Below are 7,897 nucleotides of genomic sequence, written 5' to 3'. Positions count from 1 at the left end.
CTTTCGGGATGCTTGGGGGAGCATCACCAACGATGGCTTCTTGAGTAGTGAACACTTCCCCCCCCCATAGACAACTTCGAAGGTTAACACAAAAAAAGGAGCATCATCATTTGGAGGGGAGTCATCCTCTTCGTAATCGTTACTATCTTCCTCCCCCTCCCTAGTAGCTTGATCTTCTAATGGCTACGTGAATATGGTAGTCATGTTATGGAGCCATTGCAGGCAGGCCTTCTCAAAGTGGGAGGCATGATGGAAACTACATAAGTTATCTTTTCCTAGTGCCTCCACGTTGATGGTTGAGCTGGACGTTTGTGACACTTTAGGGGGGAGGTTGTTAGTTTTCTAGAAAATGGGCTTAGTGGGTTTTCCTCCTCCCAAAGCATCATTAGTTATTCTCTTTAGCTCAGACACTTCATTAGTCAATTGTTTTAGGGATTTGGCCAGTCCCTTGAAATTGAAGGGATCTTTGTCTTTATCTACAGTTTTACTTGATGAGGCCTGATTCTTCTTGTCGAAGGGCTTTGCATCCTCTTGGGACTCATGATCTAAGGCACCAATAGAAAGAAGGTCCTTTTCAACTTCGAGTACAGTAGCAAAGTTATCTACCAGGGTGAATTTTGCTTCGCGTTTAACGAAAACGACAATATCACTTCCCAGAGCCCTGGTGTAATAATCAATCGTGATGGAATCATCAAGGGCTACATCCATTGGGAACTTATTCAAAATGGTGGTGAATCATTTATTGAAATATTTCACCTTCTGTTTCTTATGACATTTCAGCGTGCTGAGCTCAGTGAGGAGCATAGAAGGTGTCTTGTCTTTTGAGAATTTGTCTAGGAATGTTTTCTAAAAGTATTCCCAAGTGCGGATGGAGATGAAAAGTAGCGACTGATACCAAGTGGCTGCTTTATTTTCAAGGGTGTACGGGAATAAATGACATGCTACATCGGCGTACTGGACCTTCATCATCTATAAAGCTAGGTAGAAATTACTAATGTGGTCGTCAGCTGAGGTCCCTTTCTCAGGGTCAAACTTCGGGAGGTGTTTCTCCGAATGGAGAGGCATGCTGTGGAGTAGACCTCTAAGACTCATTCGGGATTGAGCCATCCAAGCCACTGGTGGTGGGCGGTGATTTCCTCTAGGTTTGAAAATGAGGCAATGATGATTGTCTTCTGGTTCACTATCTGTGCCTGATACCTCGCTAGTGTGAGGGGGTCGCCTGCCTTCTTGTCTAGGCACTCTGAGGTGTCTTAGATCTCTAGTGTTTCTCACATTCCTGGTATTCCTTAGGTTTCTCAGGATACGCTAATTGTTGTAGAAGTTTATGTGGTCTCTAAGGTAATCCCCGATTCCTTGTCCTAGGATCCCTTGAGTGCCCCCAGTGAGAGGATGATTCTTAACAGAGGTCTCTTCAGTGATACGTCAATCATTCCCTTGCATCTCCTCCTGACATGATCAATTATTTTCATTGGTGAATGTACTTGTAGGGTCACCTCCCTCATCTTCAGTCGCAACCCTTCAATAGATATCCTCTCAACTACATACGCATAGTCATTGAGCACTACGTTGATTAACTAGAAGCTAGAGTTAATAAGGACTCCTTGAAGTTTGTGGTGAAGCACAGAGGTGCACGTATTGGAAAGGGAGTTAGTGGCAGGAATGCATTTCAGACCCCTGGCGAACTGTCGAGTAATAGGGCGTAGAGCCTTGAGTTGTTCGCTAATGACTTCGAACATGGGAAGTTCCTCTCCTCCGGGAGCATCTTCGAGAGGGGAGACTTGGGATTCTTCTTGAAGCAGCCTGGTGAAGGATGGCCCATAAGGGGGATTGTATGGTATCTCAGCGGGCGTGGGAGGTCGGGGTTGGTTAGTACCTTGATGGTAAATTTTGGTGTGAGGGCATGGATTAGTACTTTCCATGGCCCTCCTTTTAGCACCAAATATGTTGATGGGCTGGAATCTTCCACAAATAGCAAGGGGGACCTCCTTGGTGTAGGTTACCGACTAGAGCCTGCACCATTTGTGATAGTGGTCCCTTCCGATATGTAGGCCTGACTGTCGTTCAGTTTTGTTGAGCCTGCTTCGAATGGAGGCAAAACATGAACTCAATTGAAAGCATGTACCTCAATAAATACAACGAAATAATTGATAAAACTCTTATACCTCATAAACCATGAATAGCCAGACTATAAACAACATAAATCTTATGTAAAGTTACTAATATCAGGCTTCAAATAACACTCATGTTCGCCAATATAAAATTCTTAATAATTGTAAATCAGTTCACAATGATCAAACCTTTATAAGCATAAACAAAGGTGCAGTCAAAACAGATTATACCAATACCAAAGAAATATTTCACCAACATGAGCATAGAATTAGCGAATCAAATACCATTCATACGAAGCAACACAAATTTTGGAGTATGAGAGAGCATATGAGGAAACCACAAATCAAAGAGCTTTCAGGAACATCCGATCCATCAAGTGAAGAAAATACTCATGGCATTAGAGCATAAAAGATCTGAAGAATCCAATAGTCGAAACGTACAATCGCTCCTTGCATAAATTAGAAGAACATAAATTCTCTTAAGCAATGTATATATCTCCAAAAGAGTCCTCAACAAATGGTATTTACAAATGAGGCATGAGGGTATATTTATAGGGTGAGAGTGACTCTTGGCCTGCCCTTCACTCTTGAACTTCCTCATGACCTTTCATCTACCTGATGACTTTTGGTATTCCACATGATGTTTCATATTCAAAAAAATCACTTTTGGTATTCTACATGACCTTTCATATTCAAAAAGTTTTCTATGATACTCTAGAAAATATGTCACCAAAAATAGCTATCGACCTAATTCACTAATTTAATGATGGAAAGTTCTGGAATGTCAAGCCCGCGTTGTTCTGTCAAATATGTGCGCCATAGGTTGTATTCTGTTGCAATGGGACTGATCTACGGTTGGTCTTTGTCATGTTGTTTCAAGCACTCGAGTGCATCTGGGATGAGGGTGGTTCATTTGGCATGCACATGATTGTTCAAGGTTACCAGTTTGGTGTAGAGCCTCATTGGTTCTACCACATAACGCGTAATATTTTCTTTGGTGATTGGCATGTCTTTCATATGGGCTGCTTGTTTATATGTCTCTAAGAATGCTTGTACTTCCTTGGAGATATCATCTTGCTTCCTTACATGTCTGACTTCCCCTATTAAGGGAACCCCATGTAGTTGTATCACTGATTCCAAGCCATTGAATGGATGCGTGTAGGATGCCAATACCCTCTCGACATCCTTGGTAAATTTGTCTTTAGACTGAATTTTGATGCGGAGTTGGACCTTACTATTCTACATGGTGATCTAATCCTTCTTAGGGACCACCAACAGTGCTCCTGGGTACTTGATGAACCATTCATGTATCTTATCCAAAGCAGTCATAGCCTCCTTAAGCATCACGACTCTTTATTTTGTGTGGGCTTGGATGGCCATGATTGGAGCTACTGTGTAGTGCATTTTAGACATCTCTTAATACACTAGTGCCATGGCCTCCCACAGAGTCTCTGTTTATGCTTCAATTTCTATCTGGAATTATGTTGTGCTTCTGTGTACTAAACAGAGTGTCACATTCTCTTCCTCCATCTTCCTTTTCTCCTATTTCGCCACGGTGGCCCTCTATTCGGATGTATAAATCCTGTTCTGCAGATTAGAAATCTATTTGGTTATCTGGGCCACATTGCGTTCTGTGGCGGCAACAAAGTTTGTCCCATTTGAGGCAATCATCTGAGGGTTTGTTGTAATGTTAGGAACAATATCCGTAGCCATGGTTACTAATAAAGGCTCTGCTGGATTCCTGCTATAATAATTTTTCCTTTCCTGTACAATCTTGAGGTTTATTTCATTGAAATTAAGTCTATTGAGATCTAGGACTTCCTCGTCCTATTCCTCCAAGATACCTAGTTCTTGAGGGGGAAGGTGTCTGCCAGTGAGGGTAGTGGTAGGAGACACATCTAATGAGGGAAACTCACTTTGTCTTGTGCCCGAGTCAGCTATCTTGCTAGTATCTCCTTGTTCACTTTCCCCTACTTCCTTCTCCTTGTTCCTCCTAAGATCTTCTTCATGTTTTCTTTTTCCTTCCTCTACAAGTGCTCACTGCCTCTCTAGCTCATCTTCCATATCTTTTAGCTCTTGCTCTAACCTCTTGTTCTCCTCTTGCCTTCTTTTCTTAGATCCTTCATCCTATTTTTTCTCCTCCTCCTCTTCTTGCACTCTTTTTTCTTCTTTCTGCTTTCTCTTCTCTACCTCTTCTTGTGCTCTCCTTTCTTCGTCTTGTTGCTTTATCCGCAGTTGTTTCTCGTTTTCTTGCTCTTCATCCCTTCTCTTTTTCTCGCTCTCACCCTGGTTGTTGGAATCTTGAGGTTTTTTTCTCTCTAGCTCCCTTTTCCTTTTAAGCTCTTTCTTCCCCCTTGCCAAGTTGGCATCCATTTTTTCCAACGTAGCATCTTCCTGCTCATGGTCTCTCATGGTGTCTTCTACCTCTTTTCCTTCTCACTTCTCAGATTCCCTGGTGCCTTTTGGTGCCTCGTGTTCCTTTTTCTTTATGGTAGAAGCTTTTTCCTTGAGGCTCATGTCTTCTCGGGAATTGTCCTAGAGCTCATATTTTGTGGCTTGTTGCTCGCATGCATTAAATTCCCTTGTACCTTTATAGTAGTTTTTTTTCCCACCTTCGAGATCCTTTTTGGTATCAGAATAAGACCAACTGAATTTTGCCTTTTTTCAATGGGAAGCCACGACTTTCTCAGAATCATATGTTCGGGAGTTGAGGGTCACAAAGTGGCTTCCTTTCAATGCCTTAGCCTCTGCCTCCACTTGTTTGAAATTTTCAACCACATATGCTCTGATGGGGAGAGGGAAGGAAGTCCTGAGTTTCTTTTTTCCTTTCTTCAATATCTTTGAAAAACCCTGCGCCAATTGTTAGCAAACCTCTGGCAAGAGCATTTTTTCCATGAAAAACTTGGGTAGGGCATGCAGAGGCTTATGGGTACCGAACAATCTAATGAATGTTAGTTCTTCAATGGGAAACTAGTGCGCTACCTTGACGACTGTCTTGATAGACCTCTTGGACATGCATGGTGGTTCATCCCCAAATAGTAGCTGGTACAACGAGTTGATTAAGGGTCTAGAGATCATATCTAGCATGCCTTTGTAACCCATGTCCCATAAGACCTTGTAATGGTTTTGCACGGGGCTAGCTACTGATGGGTCCTAGTTCCAGCTCGAGTTCTCGAAGTAGCATCCCGAGTAGACAACACCGAGGAGGTATGAAGACATATAGAATTCCAGAGGCTATTTTGGTTGTGGGAGCTTTGAAGCAGCTATGTTCATTTTCAAGGTTGAGCAGAGGATGCTTGCACAATTAAAAATTATTCCTCGGGTGGCAACAACATACATGAGGGGGAACCAGGTGCCGTTAAAAACATCGTAGTCTCACTGGCCATGCAACCGACACATCGTTACAACAATGAATTAATATACTTTATGCAATCCCTTTTCCTTGTAAGCCTGATCTGTTTTGACCCGCAACTTTGACGGGTCTTTCCGCCATTCCCTTAGGATGTCCATCACTAGAGTCACAAACTCAGTGAGCCACCTGGTACTAAAAACCTCTTGTTTCTCAGGGAGTCTATAGTAGGCACTAATATCTCTCAAGGAGATAGCGGCTATGGGTTCCCCATCATGGTCCCTTATCATCCATGATTTTGTGTCTTTACATTGAAAGATCCATTCAATAGTCTTTGAGCATGGGAAGACTTGGGGTGCACCGCTACCTTGTGTAACCTTCACTTTTTGATGTTTAGGTATACTTGAAAATCCTCTTGGGATTCCAGAATGTCTCATTTCACAAACTCCTCGTAGATGCTATACCAGGAAAGCCTTGTGGCTTTACTGATGTTGCAAGCAATGTCCCTGAAGATGGGTGGCTCCTTGTCTTGGTCGGCCTCCCATGACCTACTTCTTGAGCCCCCATGAGTAGCCTTAGTGGTAGGGGAGCTATTTCGTCTTCGAAGAAAGATATGGATATGCACTCTAGATCTACGTCACCTGGCATGTCAAAGATGCAATCCCATGATGAGAGAGACAGCATGAAAATCAATTGAAATTGCAAGACAAAAGGGTTTCAGTAGGTGGTAGGACAGTCACAGGGATGGCAGGTCACAAGGTCACATGTATAAAAAAGTGACTAAGTGACTTACTGTATAGGTCGTAAATTGATAGGAGTCACAAAGTCACAGGTCGGCTAGACAGGTGGCATGGTCGCAAGTCACAAGTCGCAAGACGATGGGGGTCGCAAGGTCACAAGGTCGTAGGAAAAGGGATATCGCAGCCTTAAGACGTGTGACTTATGCTTTTAGAGGATCAGGGAATACACTGAGTGGCCTTAGGAGGCTAGGGTCTCATCCAGACAAGTAAATTTAGGCTTACTAGTGAAAATTGGGAAGGATAAGGTCGAGAAAAGGCTGATGTGTGGGCCTATGAATAATGAAAGCAACCAGGACAATTGTTTTAGGAAAATGATGTGTAAAGCTAAGTAAAATAAGCTAAGATCCTAGGGCGAGAGGAAGCCAATGGTCATGGAATGAGGACAGAGACACCTGGTAGAAAATCATGATTTCTAGGAAGGTGAATGGTTACTTACCTAGAGAAAGACGTGTGCACACCCAAGTCGCAGACTTTCCTAGCGCTCCGTGCGACCAAAGGAGCAGTTACAAATGAGGTTGGGAAACCTTCCTTATATAACTTTGGTCGCACATGCATGGTTGCATGGGTCCGACATGCAACTTTGCAACTTATGTGACCACAATTAATTTCCCAACTCCAATTGAATTGTTGGCACCACAATCCATTTCTCAACTCCAATGTTTATAGGGAAAGGAAAACTTATTATTCTACTTCGTTGTCAAGTATGTTGAATTAAAAAAAAAATTGGTGCAGTTACTAAAGGAGGGAGTTCCTTTCTTGTGGGACTATCGTAACCAAATATCATTTGAAGCCTTGAAACAAGTTCTTACTTCATCCCCACTTTTGAGTCCTCCTGACTACTCGCACAACTTTTTATTATACCTAGTAGCCTCACCATCCTCTATTCGCATGGTTCTAGTTCAAGAAGATAACGATCATAGTGAGCATGTGATCTATTATCTAACTGAACTTGAACTTAGGGTATTTTCGTGTGCAGAACCTTTCCTTGGTAGTCATTTTCCTATCAAATTCTTCCAACATTACATTCTTCTGCAACAAACGATTTTCATGGCCTTGGAGAACCCTCTGAGACATATTCTGTCTCGTCAAATTATTGGAGGTAAGTATTTAAAGTGGAAAGTTACCCTCCAACAATTTAATTTGGCCTTCACCACTCTTATGTGAAGGAAATCTCTAGTTTTTGTTGAACTATTATCAGATATTGCTAGAGTCAACACAAATGAGGTAACCCTCGATCCCATGTCAGATGAATTAATCTATCTAGTTGAATATTTTGACTGATGGTAAGGAAATATCTTTTTTTATCTTTATATTCCATGATTTCTCCTAGATCTATCAAAATACAATCGTCGTCGCATCCACCACCAAGCTAAGGACTACTTAGTGCTAAAAGATACCTTGTGTCTTCATGGCACTAACTTTGTTCTTCGACATTGTCTAACATTTGATGAAGTGGAACACATTCTTAATGACTTCCTGGTTGGGTCATGTGGTGATCATATTTAGAGCATGGCTATTTCCAAAAAAATCTCATGTGTAGGATACTATAGTTTGGCTTTGTTAAAAAAATTCATCGTTGTAGTCTAACAACACCACCCTTGTCAATATTTTACAAAGAAAATGTTCGCAACCCATACCTC

The sequence above is a fragment of the Pinus tabuliformis genome, chromosome 3_2 (assembly GCF_031772625.1).
Source record: "Pinus tabuliformis cultivar Carrire ecotype Pingquan chromosome 3_2, CPIR1, whole genome shotgun sequence".
NCBI lineage: Eukaryota > Viridiplantae > Streptophyta > Pinopsida > Pinales > Pinaceae > Pinus > Pinus tabuliformis.
This window is presented reverse-complemented; position numbering follows the sequence as displayed.